General features: G+C 33.4%; 1 protein-coding gene across 1 annotated transcript in view; it reads right to left on the bottom strand.

Annotated features, from left to right (window-relative positions):
* Positions 1–14,037, bottom strand: part of LOC129218134 (alpha-2C adrenergic receptor-like) — a 131,405-nt gene that overhangs the window by 12,274 nt on the left and 105,094 nt on the right. The gene's annotated exons all lie outside the window — the stretch shown is intronic.

The raw sequence follows: 14,037 nt of genomic DNA, 5'->3' as shown, positions 1-14,037 counted from the left end.
CTCGATGCTCTATCTCATTAAATTTGTTTTCCATCACAGTCTTTACCGAAGTAAGGTCGTTTTTAATTTCCTCTTGGTTAGAAGCTAAATCATTTTTCAGTACCATTAAATCACTTTTCAATTGTTCTTGATTAGCCGCAATGTCATTTTTTAATTGTTCTTGATTTGCAGTAAAACTTGCAGTCAAATCACTTTTTAATTGTTCTTGATTAGCCGCCATATCATTTTTTAATTGTTCTTGATTAGCCGCCAAATCATTTTTTAATTGTTCTTGATTAGCCGCCAAACTTTCAGCCAAGTCGCTTTTCGCAGCATTAATTGCTTCCAGGAGTTGTTTCAATTGGTCATCCATTGCGCGAGTAATTACCATAAAAACAAAGTCTATAAATTCAAACAGTCTTTATGAAGAAATGTCCAAAGTCACACTTACTCCAAGAAAGTCCAGAAGAAGCCCCACGTTGGGCGCCAAATTGTAACGGATTCGGTGCGACTTCCACTTTCTTGAAATGAAGACACAGTTCTTGATAAAAACACAGGAAATTTATTTACACTATGTACAGGAAAGATCTTCAACAACTGCTAAATTATTCATCAGCAATTAAGCAATTATCACACAACACCGTAAACTCAACGTTTACACACGTATTTACTTCCAAATACGAAAACAACACAGCGAAATGCCTCGCTATCAACAGAGCAAAAATCTTCTCAGTTCGAAATATCAAGCGAAACTCCCCGTTTATCCATCGCTAACGGCTTTTATAAACATCCAAGAATTTTCTACAACATTCTTTCTGCTTCGAGAAATGCGTAGACCGTTATCAAACTTTATCAATGAAAATAAAAAGAATAGGGGGTTGTATACTTTAGCCATATGTTAAGGGGTTGTATATTCATTACGGGAAATTATTTACAGGTTACGTTACTACAATAATTACTATTTACAGGATTTGTAACAATACATTTATCTTATGATGAAATGACTGAGGACTGACCACGTGCAGGCCCGTCAATTTAAATCTTATCAAAAACAACCCTGTTGCAAAAATTTCCCCGCCAAGAAAACCTTTAACTTTTCCGCACAAAAAAGAAGGCTTTTATCCTAAACCCCAAAACCGTCAGCCTTAAAAAGTTATGATATCTGGTTTGCTCGCCAAGTATCTGCCAAACTATCATCCTCCCTGTTCTCTTTCATCACATCTACTTCCGTTAGAACCTCCTCCCACCTTCAACTCTTCAGAAATATGGATAGATCCTTTAAATTGTTTATCCTGTTTGGCGAAAAGCTTTTCAAAGTGAAGTGGTTGCTCGGTGAGCAAAAAGCTTCCCGCCAAACAGGATGAACAATTTAAATGATCTATCCATATTTCTGAAGAGTTGAAGGTGGGAGGAGGTTCTAACGGAAGTAGATGTGATGAAAGAGGAGAACAAGGCGGTCATTCCAAGCTCGTCAGCTTGCGAGATCGAGATTTTCGCTCACGTGATCGGCTGTGACGTAGAAATGTGACAAAGTATTACTCTAATTTAATCGAACTTAGCTTGCGGCTATGTTCGAGTAGATTAGAAAACTACTTTGTGACATTTCTACGTCACAGCCGATCACGTGAGCGAGAATCTCGATCTTGCAAGCTGACGAGCTTGAGTTGAGTTAAGTTGAGTTTTCTAAAACATACAAACTCTCTACCCAATCAACCAACTGAATTGGGTGTGAATTTTTCGCTTAAGTTAAGAAAAATTTGACTTAGTATCAAATTTTTCAACAAAGATCTTCATCTGAATGTTGTCTACTTAATAAATCCATCTGGGTTTTCATGCCCGCAAACTTTTCCACCAGTCTCTGTTACAAGTTTTATACATCTCTCTACTGACTGAGTATGGCACGGGAATTTCACATTTTCGTTGAAATGTTCATACCCCGAGCACAAAAATTTCAACAAGTGATCCAGAATTAGCAGTTAAGAGTCCCCGACTCCTCAGTTAGTCCCAACGGTTAACTGCTAACTGTGGGTTAGGACTTTAATGTTTCTCGAATTAGTCCAACAAGCGTAATGCAGATACTGGAAAAATTATAGTTAAGACCTAAGCTCCTCTTTGGCTTGGTATTAAGATGCATTACACCGTGAAAGACGGTCGTAAGCATACATATACTAAAGGTCATTTAAACAACAAGATTTTTACCGAATAACATTAAAAGAAATCCTTGACCCCATCATTCATAGCAGCTCGTTCTTTTGCCATCCAGAGAATGACTACTGCAGAATATGATGATATTGGGCTACACACAGCATATTCGAGAATTAGGCTACAGGAGAATACTAAAAGCCTTAAATGGAGCCGCCAGAATTCTTTAAGCTTTCATCAATTAATTTTCAAGCCGCAGATTATCCTAAGCTTATTGATCGGCTCAAGTATAAGCTGATACCACTACCATTGTTGTCAAATATGCAACAGAAGTCTTTGAACTTCATTGAAAGTTAAAGCTTTGCCATAGCTTGAATATTTGATAAAACACTCAATTGGTATAGAGATGTGCAAAACTTGTGACAGAGGCTGCAAAAACTATTGCAAGCATGAAATCTCAGAAGGTTTACATTGTAAAGAGCAATCAGATCAAGAACATTTGATACGAAGTCAGAATTTAAAGAAATTCAGTTTAACGTATCACACCCAAATTGGTTGGTTGATTGGGTAGGGTGCTGAGTTGGACTCGGGGGGGGGGACGTGCTGCCATCGCCACCTGATTAGGATAGTCATTTAGGGGTTCAGTGGGTGGTTCGTTGCCCCCCCCCTCCTTACCACGGCTTTGAAAAATAAATAAATTTACATTTGGGTGGGCGTGAGTATTGCTGTTCTCCGTTGAAACTTACATTAAACTTGCACCCTTTGAACCCCCCCCCCCTGGAAAAATTTGAAATGACGGGCCTGCACCGTGGTCAGTCCTGAGTCATTTTAGCATAAGAGAAATGTATGTAAAACATTAAAACGGATGTTTAATAGTATATTTTTATAGCAACTTAATATGTCAACTTAAGAATTTTTGAAATAGTATGACTATTACTCTAAAAATGGTATTTCAAGGCTTTCTGAGCGAATTCAAATGATCTACGATGTACCCCCAAGTTTTTTTATGTATGTTTAGATAACTACAAAGCGTATTTTTTATACTATTAGAAATGAAGTAAATTATTTTTTTTTAAAAAATATACGTCTTTAAAAATTGCCACCTTTTCCTATTTTTTCTCAACTTGAGGGCTTTTGCGCGATTTCAAAAATTGTTTATAAATTTAATTATTTTTCACGTCATGAGGATGCCAATGCGCAAGTTTTCCGCGCTATTAGAAATGGATTAGGAAGAAAAATTGTTTTTGGATCCCACCCTATTATACAACAAGAATATTAGTAAACGATGAATAAACTAAAATGGAATTTTCAGCTACGTAATGCAATTTTGAAGCTAAGTCAGCATTCTGTTAAACAAGAAATCGATTTTGATTTCCTCGAAAAGGAATCTCAAAGAAATAAATATTTGGTTATTGAAACATTAATAGGAAGTGGTACCAACATTTAAAATAAAAATTAACCTTAATAAAATAAAGACACTTTGGTGAAGCAAATAGTTTAGCATATTGAGCAACAGAAGGAATAACTACAGGTTTAACTCATTAAAATAACTTGAGCTAACTATGCTATTGAAGTATCCCATCTTAATTCTTTACAATTAGAATGTTTATCAATTTTTGAATAATATACTAATTAAAATCAAATCATTTATATTATCAATTTCATCAACGTAAGATGGTTCAATAAGAAAAACGATAAATCACCATTTGGTAATGACTTGTTGAGTATTAGAACTTAAATTCTAAACGCAACGATGGACTGAATTTACAACACCTGTTTCCGAGAATTATAAATTAAAATCAGCATTAGAAGCAATAAAATAAAGAAATGACTATTTTTGTCGAAAAAAGTTAAGGCAGAAAATTTCGACATTTTTTTTAGAAGAAATAACGTTAGAAAGGGAGTTTTTACTCAACACAGCTAAGTTGTCGCTTTATTTCGATGCTTTATTTTAATTACTAGTTAATGAACATCAGAAAAGCCATGTTAAAGACATAGCCGACTCCTGGGTAAATCAACCAAACAGCATAAAATCAGTGATCGAACGGCCATCACCTACTACTGGAAACGCAGTGGAATTTCATACCCAGTAGTCTGCCACCCCTTTAAAAACAATTAAGTCTAAGAGTTTGGTTTTCATTAAAACATTGTGTTATACACTCCATTAAAACAAAAGTAAAATCAAATTTACAGAAAATTGAAAAAAAAAAGAAGGGTACTTAACATTTAAAGAATATATGTCTTCTTAACAACAAAATAAGCAGAATTGCAAATTAGGATGACGAGCACATCATTTAAAATAAAATGACTCGTTACTATATCTGTTATAAATTAAAACCACTTTCATTATGATACAAATGAAAGGATAAAAATATAAACATTTTATCTTATTATCCTAATATCATCCCGTATTAATTAAATGAATTTTTTAAACATTTAGTTTGGAAGCACATAAGCTAATATTGAATCCAAGGATTTTGACTTTTGCACACTGAAGTAAACCTTGCAAGGATAGCGGAAAATCATTTTTTCTCCATTTTTATGCATAATGTAATATTGATGGAAACAGCTAGTAATTATTATTTAATTCATGTATCTTCTACTGCGAAATAATAAGACCAGTCATTAATATCAGCTTGTGTAAGCCTTTGATTAGGCAATTTTATGTTAATAATTTCTCCAAAAACACTGCTGATAGGTTTTATCCTCATAACTAAGCCTCATTCGTAAATCTTCTACCGCTAAGAGTTTTGTTCTACCCTGTTAGTTGACAATAGAATCTGAAAATAGCGGATGGAGCCGAAAAATAAGTTGAGCAAGAGCTAATTAACTGAAATAATGATGAATATCAGTTACAGAGTAAATATGTTAACAGGAAAATTTAGGAAATAAAGTTTACATTAGCAGTGAAATGAACTTTGAGAAAACAAACGTTTCAGCAAGCAAACTTACAAATAAAATTGCTCAATATGGGAAACCGAGTCTAGTTGTTACAAAAATGTTTAATATTTTTTAGTTTTTTTCAAATTTTCAATCATTATTTGAGTTTTTGTATCTAAAATTTAAAATAAAAGAATATATTGCACACTCTTTTCTAACAGTCATCAAATATTTAGGGGTAAATTTCCCCCCGTTAAATGTGTCTGCTGCCAATACCAAAAAAGAAAAGAAAAAAAAAACACATTGGCTCTATCTTTTTAAGTGTTCTATTGATGTGCAAAGTTTTTATTTCAATCGGTGATTCCCACTTGGATTGGTAGCGTGAGGTAAAGAAAAGTATGCTGTTGTTAAACATTAAACTTTAAAAAGTACATCCCTCAAATGACAACTATCAATGTCGGGGCAGGTTTTAGTTTCTTTAGGAAATCGTGTATTAATCTGTGGATCATGTTCTACGGGATCGCCGTGATTTTTTGCCTCATTGCTACCTTGAGTGCTGTGAAGTTTGTTGGTAAATGTTGACACACTTTTGATTTAAGGTTGTCCCAAATAAAAAAACAGTAATTACGCAATAAATCACAGCTATACCGCGGGACATGGTTCACAGATACAACGCAGAATTTCCACACAAAAAAAATCCCTAAAATTCGTTGAAGATCACCATTTATGAGATACACCCTTTAGAACGACGATCTAATAATAAAAAAATATACATAGAAGGGGAAAAGGGGACACGTGAACGATTTTCTTCTTTTCTTAATTTCTCAGAAAATATTATCAATTTTTCGGAGAAAAAATGTCCCCATGATTGAATAGTCTTTTCTTGGTGCGCTGGATTTTTTTCAGATTTTTCAAAAAAAAAAAAAAATATTTCTTTACTTAATGGAATTTTTTAAAAATGTCTTCAATTGTTGACATGTGCCTCTATAGGGGGGCACATGTGTACAAGAATGAGGCTCATATGAACACGATTGAAAAATGCAGGACAAGATCATATTCCAAAAAAAAAAACCTCTTTAATATAAAACATATGCGTATATACCAAATACATTGAAGGTTTTGTAACCTATACTATATCAGTTTAAACTTTACAGTAACTGTCAATTAAAAATATTTTTTTCGAACTGTATAACCCTGCTCACTATCATATTTTAAAGTTTCGTAGCATGTTCTAAATACTGGCTCGACAAGAAGACACTAAAAAAAACAAAGAAGATTTTATTATGTAAAGTTTATTCTTGATATATAGTGTGTTTGAACTTCATATATTTATGATGATGAATTTTTAAATTATTTTGAACTTAAGTTTTCTGTTAAAGAAAATGTTTTCTCTTTTTTTTCATGTAAATATTAGGTAACACTAAATTGTTGTTCAACTATTTAGTAACAAAATAATTAAAAAATAACAAAATAAATAAATAAATAATCATAATGTGTAACAATAATTAACAATGAATTTGCCAAATTATTGCAGCAAAATAAGAATTATAAATCTTTACACCCTTTTTAACATTTATAATAACCCTACACTAATATTTATATTACGTAGAGAATATCGGAACTGTTCACATGTGCTCCAACATGTTGTGCTCACAAGTGCCCCGTCATCCACCATAGAACTAATTTTCAAAAATAAAGAATTCTTAGTTTAGTTAAATTTTAAATGTGTCACAAATTTACTTGAATGTACTTATAATTGTTTGCAATAATTGAGTTTAGCTTAGTAGTTAGATTAAAATATGCTTTAACGTGAAGAAGGCTGATAAAATTACATCAGCATTTGCTAAAACGAAGAAGTTGTTCGAAGAAGAATTTCTCTCCTCTATCTTGATTTCTACTTTCATTGACGTTTCAAGTCGGAACGGTATTTTTGTTGCACCATGTATAAAGCCTATGGTGTCTCAAGGTAGCAAAACACAGTGGGATGTAGCACTTTTTTAGAGTAACCTTACACATGCAAAAACATTCTGGTAACAACCATTAAGACTATCAGCAAGAAGTAACACAAGAGTCTGTATCCTCCGTTCTTCCAACTATATTTTCTCTGCTAGTCGGTGCGTATATAAATTAAACTAATCGTATTTCAATCCATTAATGCTGCTCATTTTTAATTAAGTGAATTATCTTTATCGATAAGTCGCGTATGTAATTCAGACTCCCAATGACTAGCAAATATGTGTCTGGAGATGTCTAGCTTGACTTTCAGATACTCAATAAGTTGTTCTCTGCTACACAGATAGACAGCCTAAATTTCTACTACGTACCTTTTCTTTTGATTGTTGTTCTTTCTTTTTTTTTTTTTTTTTTGCAGTCAATGTATGAATACAATTACAACTTTACATCAAAAGCCATTCTAAGACCTTTTTTGTCGTCTTTTGCATTAACCAAGGCTTACATTTCAACACAACATATCCGGATTAGATCACAATTGTTTCATCGCAATCATTTCTAATAATTGCTCTCGTTTTTATTAAACACGTTCGTTACCAAATTTGTCCCCGGGTAACTTTCCAAAAAACTTTCCTATTCAATAAGAAAGCATTCCCACCATGATAAGATGTAAAAGACCTAGCCCAGCAATTATAGAGAATTTTGGTAAGAAATCCTACTTTAGATTATCGTACATTTCTGAAAATCAATGCAGAGCCGGGTAACTGCTTGCTTAAAGGCCACAAGTGGCCAACGCCTTATTGATTCTTCTGCTATATGAGGAGGTATCTTCAAGGTTCAGAATAAATCATTAAGCCCTCTAAAATTATAGTCGTTTTTTTCTCTCCCGAAACCACGATGATATTAAAATATGCGTCTAGTTTTAATACCTTCTTAATGCATAGTATTTTTACTTTTCTTTCATGTTTGGTCATTCTCGTTTTTTTCAGAGGTTTTTTTTTATACAGAACACGAGATTATAGTTTCTAGACAGGTTAAATAGTTTTAGACTATTGCATCAAAACGATATTTCTTATAGAATGAGTTTTTTCAGAACAAATATAAACTAAAATGTTACATTTCTATAATTCAAACGAGCTGATGTGTGCATCACATGACTTCCTTTTACCCCAATTTAATGTCATTTCCCCATTACTGGCAATTTTAATGTGATTCAATTGTTTACTCTCTAAATAACACCAACAGTGGCCAAACTGAAACCAGATTTTGAAAAAAAATCGCCAAATTCGTCGCTAAGTTGGCGACAAAACTTGGCGACCAAAAGACTGGCGATATATCGCCAAGTGTCCGCCAAATTGTAACACCACTTGAATTTACATCGAAATTAACAATGATTTCCCCCCAAAAAGGGGCAAAAGACCCCCTTAGAAACAATCGAATGCAACCAAAAAGGGAGGTGCACAACTAGACCCCACTAGGAGTCTACGTACCAAATTTCAACTTTCTAGGACATATCGTTCTTGAGTTATGCGACATACATCCGCACATATATACATACAGACGTCACGAGAAAACTCGTTGTAACTAATTCGGGAATCGTCAAAATGGATACTTCGCGTGTCTATACGTTTTTACGCACTTTTCCACATGTGGTCGAGTCGAAAAACAAACTTAACATTCATTCGGGGGTGAGCAAAACGGAAATTAAGGTCGATTTTTGAGTGAAATTTTTTTCGCGAATACAATGCTTCCTTTTTTGTAAAAGGAAGTAAAAATGCAAGATTGGTATGTAATTTTATTTACGGAAAATGATTTTGGTGCAGCTGGTAAAGTTTTATGAGCTTTAAGTCAACATACATAATAAATAGAAAAATATTCGATACATTTTCCACAGCAAGCAATTAAGACACTCTAGCTGTGAAACAAGACAATCTTTCTTTTGCGTAAAAAACGGTTCAATTTCGTTCTTCGCTCAAGGTATGTAAAGATCCCAGTAAATAAATTTGAAATGCAAAAGTAGCTTCTTAATCGTCTGATTTTGCCTCTTTCATGACTCTAAAACCATCTAGGTATTGCATAGATTTCAAGGGAAAAAAAGGGTCTGGTGGGGGAAAGTGGTCAATGGGGTAAAGTGGTCATACGTCAAATAAATGACTATACCTTGGAAATAAATGTTCGAATGAATGTGAAAATTTTATTTTAGGTTCGGGGAGTTAGAAACTACATTTTGAATACAAAATTTCCAAACCTGGCAAAATTTTATTTGGTAAAAAAAAATATTTTGTGTAAATATGAAAATTTTAAAAATCTAAACACCTCTTTTAACTTCTTTGGGAAATTTTGTTTGCTAGAATTATGAACATATTGACGGCACAGGAAGCTTCCTACATGTCTTAAGATCGCTTACTCATTAGCAGTTAGCTGAATATATTTTAGATCATTTTTTAGAACAATTTCACTAAGATGGGGTAAAGTGGTCATAATATTAGGCTTAACGAATATTGTTCTTCTAATGTCATTTAAGAGTTATGTATAAGGCAGATATGAATTAAATATTAATTTCACTTATTATGTATTGTTTTTAACGTAAATGGGGTTAAATATACGATTATATACGTATGCATACGCATATACTCGTGTAGGCACGTATACAAACGTATTCACATAAATGCACCAATAAAAACGTATATGGGTATCTGCGATATGGGTATTTTTTATCTATGCAGATATACATTCGACTATACAAGTATATACTTGCTTTTACTCGTATGTATAGGAACACTTATATACTCAGGTAGACGCGTATATACACGTACGTACTCGAGTAGATACTTACATACAAGCACATGACATACAAGTATACAGGGTTAGTTTAAACTCTTGGGAAAATTTTTACCAGTTGTTAGAGGGGAGGATAAGAAGCAAGAATCACAAGGAACATATGGTCACAAACACATGCTGACGCGCTTCATGCACGCAAAGTCAAAGACTGATGGATGCAAAACAGGTCACAAATTTGTTACACTAAGACAATTTTGCACAACATTTTAGGTTGTAAGAAAGGTTTTAAAGCGATTGAAGAAATTTGCGGTTTGCAGCTGTAATGCATGCGTCGCAATCACAAAGCACTCTCTGTTTTAATAACGAGACTTTTGAAAAACTTTCATCTGTCGCTGCGCCTTTGTTGCGATGCGTGCACTAGAACTACTACGGGCCGTAACTTTTAAAAAGTGCTCTAAATATTTCTTAAAAACTAAATTTTGAGTAAAATCATCTTTGTGTAAAAAATTTGTGACCTGTTTTGCATCCATCAGTTTCTGGCTTTGTGTGCATGTAGCACGTCAACGACCATAAACTCCTTATTATTCTTTGCTTTTTATCCTCACCTCTCACACCCCTTAGATTTTTGCTCAAGAGCTTGGATTCACTCTGTAGGCATACATGTATGTAAGCGTATATACTCGTGAATACATATATGTACTGGTTGACGAGTATGTACGGACACATAAATGTACGTATATACGTTTTTTCAGGTATTTAATTGTGTTTACACGTATACGTACGTATATACTCGTGCTTCCATATATACGTGTATATACGTGAGTAGACACGTACAAACACGCACTGGATGCATCCACGAATTAACTCGTGTATAACCGTATATACATTTATGTACAGTTATGTATATACTCACATGTACACTTGTACATATATGCGTATATACGTCTACTATACATGTATATACTCAGGTATGCACGGTATCTACTCATATATGAACGTGATTACTCATGTTTACACGACACGTATATACTCGTGAATACACGCATATATTAGTGCATATACTTGTAACCATAAAAATAACTGAAATATACAAATATTAGGGTTATTTAATGCGGTTTTGCATTTATTTTTAACTACCCATAGATATAGATACCCATAATAGACCACTTTACCCCATGCTATGACCACTTTCCCCCACCCCATGGGGTAAAGTGGTCATAAATACAAAGGGAAAAGAAAGTGTTATAAAACTAATTAAATCAATATTTTTTTTTCTAAACTTCAGTGTACTGTGTTCTTTAATAATGCAATGTAAAATAACAACAAAAAAAGTTGAGGTGTTTAAATTATTTGTTGTATTTATTATCCACTAAAGTTGAAAACCTACGATTTTATGACCACTTTACCCCACCAGACCCTATTATTTGTGCCGTTATTGCTTCGTTAAAGCCTGTTTGTAGCAATATCTAGACAAAGGTAACTTTTTACTGTAATTTGTGTTACAGTTGTAATAATAAGTTGCGGCATAAGAAAAAATACTGTTTAACCTAGATATAGTGAAATTTTCGTTATAGTGAATGGTATTACTAGTCTCAACTTAACTGCTCTTTATCTAATATCATCTTGTACCCTTGTAGTGTCCCGATATTTATTCAATGTCGTTTTAATTTTAAACCGTATTAAAATAATAGTAGTTCCTAAACTTCTTTTTCAAATGCCACTTTTTCGTCCTATCGATAGAAACAAACAATACTGAATAAATAATTTACTACTTCTTTACCTACCATCGTCCACTCAATTTTTAGGAATCCACAAGGTCACTACACTAACTCAGTTTTCAAATGACTCTTTAAAAATCCAAGTAACAGTGTAGCGAACGTGTTTTTGAAAGCTTGGAAAAAAGTAATGAATTTTTAGATATTCTTTGACTAAAATGTTGACAAAATGCATTCGAAATTGTATATCATCACCTCAGAACAAAAGTTGGATGTTATTTCTGGTCTCAAGTGTCTTTTTGTTACTTTGAGGTGACGAATCTATACTAATAAGATAAAGCAGTAGAGTTTGTTTGTTTGAACGCGCTAATCTCAGGAACGACTGGTTTGAGAAATTCTTTTTGTGTTAAATAGTCCCTTTATTGAGGAAGGCTATAGGCTATAATTTACATTGATATTTTCATTAGAAAAAAATGTTATTCCATGTTTTATATGATTTTTAACAATTTTTAGTATTTTTTACCCTTTTACCCCGAACAAATTGCGCCATACAAATATTTTCTATACTTAACTGCAGGAAAGTTATTTTTAAGTATGATGAAAAAAAAAGTTTTTGTAGATAGAGCGTTTTTTTGTATTTTTTTTTAAATGTTTTTTTTTTTATTTTTTTGAATAAAAGACCTTTATTCGCATTTTTTCCTGGGTTTAATTTTTCTAAACTCATTCCACAAAAAGGATTAACTGCTATTTTCTGAAATTTAACTATGTAATAGTAAAGTCATTTCACCTTCTTCAGAAAAAAAAAATTAAAATTCCGCAATGCTGTTTTTTTTTTATTTTTTTTTTTAACATTTTTTTAATGCGGACTAAAACACGACTTCCAAGCATAGCCGAAGTTTTGTCAATCTTCAATTTAGGGTGGTCGTTACGTCATGGCCACGTGATCCAACTGCAGCGCTTTCTTTTGCTTTTTTTTACATTTAGATTCAGAAATTTTATTCATTTCTCTCCCCCCCCCCCCACCCCCCGACGTTTTACTGTTGTTATTTAACGTGACATATTTTTGTGCACTTGATTCAATAAAAGCAGTGAGTCTTTTTTTTTATCTTTTGCACACTACGGGGAACAGACTTTTTTTTTTTTTGAGCTATTTTAATTCAATAAATAAAGCGCGCGTTGTTTTGCATGATCTTTGTGTCATATATATATATAGAAAAAGATTGTTAAGTATCATCAGATGTAGATATGCATAGATAGATAAATATAGGTCGATAAGGTAGATGGTCAGTAAGAGATGGATAGGCCCGTATTTACGGAACCTCAACGGGTGATCAATGCCCCCTATCCCCTTTCCCCGACTTTGAAAAAATAAAGCATTCACATAAAAGTGGACGTGCTTTTTGTTATTTTTCGACAAAATTGGCATTGAGAGTACACCTCCGCCCCCCCCCCCTTACCTTGGGACTGTTTTATGTGTCTAAGCGAATGTCGTTTTAAGTTCCAAAGAGACTTCAATATGTTTTTTTGAAAAGGTGGGTACGCATTTTAGTTGAAAAAAAATTATCATTTCACGTCAGAAGCAGGGCCGTCACCAGGTACATTCGTTTGGGGGGGTGTTGAAACTGATTTTGCCGACTGACTCCTAACGTTTTGCCGACCCGACAGATACATACGTACACACACACACACACACACACACACACACACACACACACATATATATATATATATATATATATATATATATATATATATATATATATATATATATATATATATATATATATATATATATATATATATATATATATATATATATATATATATATATATATATATATATATATATTTATATATATAAATTCAGGGTCTCTGACTAGAATTCGTTACATATTGCAGTCTGGAACATGCAATTGTAGACGTGCTTCTGTGTTACTAAGGGGATGCATTAATTTCGATTAAAGGCAAGATAGACTGCTGTCCTCCGAAAAATTTCTGAAATTGGCATACTAAAAACATGACTTTAGGCTTTGGTTTATATAAGAAGCAAGAGGACCGTGGATTCATTCTCATCTTTTTTTCGCTGGAGTCAATATGCTTTTTTCTAGAAAAGGTGGTTTTCGGGAGTTCTTCCTTAGAAATTTCTAAAAACAAAGATTTTATGCCATCTTTATTGACGCGAAGGAAAGGATAGGGGGTTCGGCGGCCCTCCCCGAAGGTTTTTCGAAATTAAAGTTTTAAAAACACAGTTTTAGGCTATTTAAGGATACTTTTGGGGAAAGGGTAGGCAATGACGGATCTACATTTTTTTTCCGAGGCGGGGCAAATATCGAAACTGCCGCCTTTATCCATCTTTCAAGTTTTAAAATTGAGTTTCAACGAAAAAAACATAAAAATAGTGTGATTTTGCCGCCTCCTAAAAGTCGCCGCCCTTGGCAACCCCCGTCTCCTCCTCCCCTTAAATCCGGCACTGAGGGTAGGTATTTACAGATGTCCAGTGGACAGTGGCAGATTAGCTAGAGAAAACGGCAGTGAGGAATTACAAGGAATTTTGGAGGAGACATTCTGGGGAAATTCGAAAAAAAGAAAA

The sequence above is a fragment of the Uloborus diversus genome, chromosome 3, assembly GCF_026930045.1.
Source record: "Uloborus diversus isolate 005 chromosome 3, Udiv.v.3.1, whole genome shotgun sequence".
In the NCBI taxonomy this organism is placed as follows: domain Eukaryota; kingdom Metazoa; phylum Arthropoda; class Arachnida; order Araneae; family Uloboridae; genus Uloborus; species Uloborus diversus.
Note: the sequence above shows the minus strand (reverse complement) of the source record. Positions and strands in the feature narration are given on the sequence as shown.